General features: G+C 33.7%; 1 long non-coding RNA gene across 3 annotated transcripts; it reads left to right on the forward strand.

The window, feature by feature from the left end:
• Positions 1–640: 640 nt before the first annotated feature.
• On the forward strand, positions 641–2337 carry LOC145790306 (uncharacterized). Of its 3 annotated transcripts, XR_014328989.1 has the most exons (4): positions 641–1015; positions 1193–1266; positions 1426–1541; positions 2102–2337. It is a non-coding gene; the product is annotated as an uncharacterized LOC145790306 (long non-coding RNA). The 3 variants fall into 3 exon arrangements; XR_014328988.1 differs by having other exon boundaries at positions 641–1266; XR_014328990.1 differs by having other exon boundaries at positions 641–1266; positions 1487–1541.
• Positions 2338–2576: the final 239 nt, after the last annotated feature.

The raw sequence follows: 2576 nt of genomic DNA on the forward strand, positions 1-2576 counted from the left end.
GAGGATGTTTTAGGATTCTACAAGTAAGTTTAGGATTCTACAAGTGGTGAGGAATATATAATCACTTCGAGATTTCATTTTGGATTTATTGATTCTATGTATATTTGGTTTTATGACTGTAAAATATCTGGCTTTGGATTTATTGATTCTATGTATGTGTCATATCGATATGGTAATCCAAACATTTATACTAGTAACAATCAAAGTGGTTATTCTTTTTTTATTGATGCAAGAGATGAAGAGACGGTTGTTTTCACCCTCCATTACCAAGCGAACCAGCCAAAAAACTGGGTTTTGGAAGGGGCAACATTAAACCATTATAGCTTAGGCACAAGCAAATTGGATCCATGTTGGTCTTCAGCCCACCTTCTGATAGCAACCACAGAACTTTGAGTTGAGAACATGGAAGCAAGATCAAAGAGTTGAAGAAGAAATATGTTACAAGAAATGTGATCAATATAAGAAGAAATGCTCCTAATTTTAAGGTTTTCATTATCTCTCTCTAGCCAATCTCTTTATGTAGACAGTGTATTATAGTGCTTGATATGAAGCATATTTCAAGTTTTAGCTATATATAAATCTGATGGTGGAAAAAATACATTGAAGACTTCAAATATTTTAAGTTAGTGTTTCTACAAGTCAGGATAGCACCCATAGACTATTGTGTTAAATAATAACTAAAAGCCCCATTATTAGTTTATGAGTTGCACTATAGAGTTTTACGTGTACTTGACATCACAATTTCCATAACCATTAAAACACTCGGCAGCAAAACAGAGCTAGCAGCAGCAAGGCAAAATCAACAGCAGCAAGGCAAAGACACACTCCCACACAACACCTGGGCAGCTATTCATAGCAGCTAAACTAAAGCAAACACAACACAAACCAGAATTTATAGACATTAACAGTAGGCGGACACGGCACCTGGATAGATTTACACAGCAGATCACATGACACTCCAGTAGAATGTGTAGACAGACCACCAGAGTTTAGCCTAACCAGTTCCATATTTGAGGTACCAACACAAAAACAGTAAACAGCTCCATTCTACATAAAGAAATACAACAATATCTAATGCTATCAGGTTGATTTAGACATTCTCCACATATTTGTCATATGTGCTTCTATCTGCTATGGTTTAGTGATGACTTGTTATAAATAAACTCACTATTATGTTGCTGTATTTGTGCAGCATGTCGTTAGAACTAATGGAGAAATACCTTCTGTTGATGAAGCAACTTTAGACCATCAAAGATTATTGGACAGGTATTCAGCTATTATTTTAGGACTGGACAAAAGCTCCCCTTCCCCTCATCCAGAGAAGAAAAGATATATGCATCTTTGTCTCTTTTGCCTTCCTTTATTTGTTTATTTACTTATTTTTATTATTATTATTATATATATATATATATTTTTTTTTTGCAGCTGTGGGATTTTTATTTCATATATATAGTTTTTGATGCTGGAGATGTCTGTTCTTCTTCAGATTGCAGTTATATGAGTTGGTGGAGTTTATGGTTCATGGAGATGGAAATTGTCAGGTTAGTTTCTTACTACACTGCACCTCATGCTCTTGCGTGCCTCAAGTTCCATGTATTTGTGATGTCTTTTGCATGCCATGTGATTAGAGTTCCCTTTGTCTCTTGATGAACAGATACCGCAAAAGTCAATATCTTGAGTCACACTAATCATTATTTTTTGGTGGGATGATGTGGTTTTGCCTTCAGTTTGCTTTGTTTCCCCCTCTAGCTTTTTTTCTCTTTATACGAGATGGCGTACTTTAGTACTATAATTTTCAATTATTTTTTTGCTTTCCTTTGTCATTTTCTTATCTTTTATCTACGTAACTCATTTTTTGATGTTTTTAATCACACTTAAAAGATGTGATGAAATCATTTTTTAATGACACTTAAAAGATGTGATTAAAAGACCCTTTTTAATCACACTCCCAAAGATCACACTCCCAAAGATCACACTTTAATTTAGAATAGAATTTGTTATCACCATCCCAAAAATAAGAAATGGTTTTAATTTTGTGAATAGCTTGTAAGTTATATAGCCTTGACTGGCTTTAATTAATTTTGTGAATTAATTTGAGCAGGGTTTTTAATAACAATGAACTCAGTGGCAAGATTCCTTCAACGCTAGGACTACTGTAGACTTTGGAGATATTGTGAGTATTTCTATCACATACCCAATTAAAATCATAATAAGATGCTAGCTGTGAATACCCATTAAATTTTTTGAATTGAGTATACAGTGTTGGCAATGGATTTTCCTGGATATGGACTCATTGGTGGCCCTATCCTAATTTCAATCTCATTGTTTTTCGTTCTTGTAGTGACATGCCTGTTAACAAAGCACGTACTTTTATGTACCATTGAGTGCAGTTAATCCTAATATGATCTATGTTTGTGCATTTATATCATTGATCTTTAGACCTTATTCAAGTACCCAATAAAATAAGAAAGTCTAAATACATAGAGAATCAAACACACAAAAATATCTCACAAATTTACAAATGTCTCACAAAAGCAGAAAATCTATGTTTAGTTTTCTACATTTCTAACATTGCT

This window comes from Camellia sinensis, chromosome 5, assembly GCF_055761805.1.
Source record: "Camellia sinensis isolate YWXY chromosome 5, ASM5576180v1, whole genome shotgun sequence".
Lineage (NCBI taxonomy): Eukaryota > Viridiplantae > Streptophyta > Magnoliopsida > Ericales > Theaceae > Camellia > Camellia sinensis.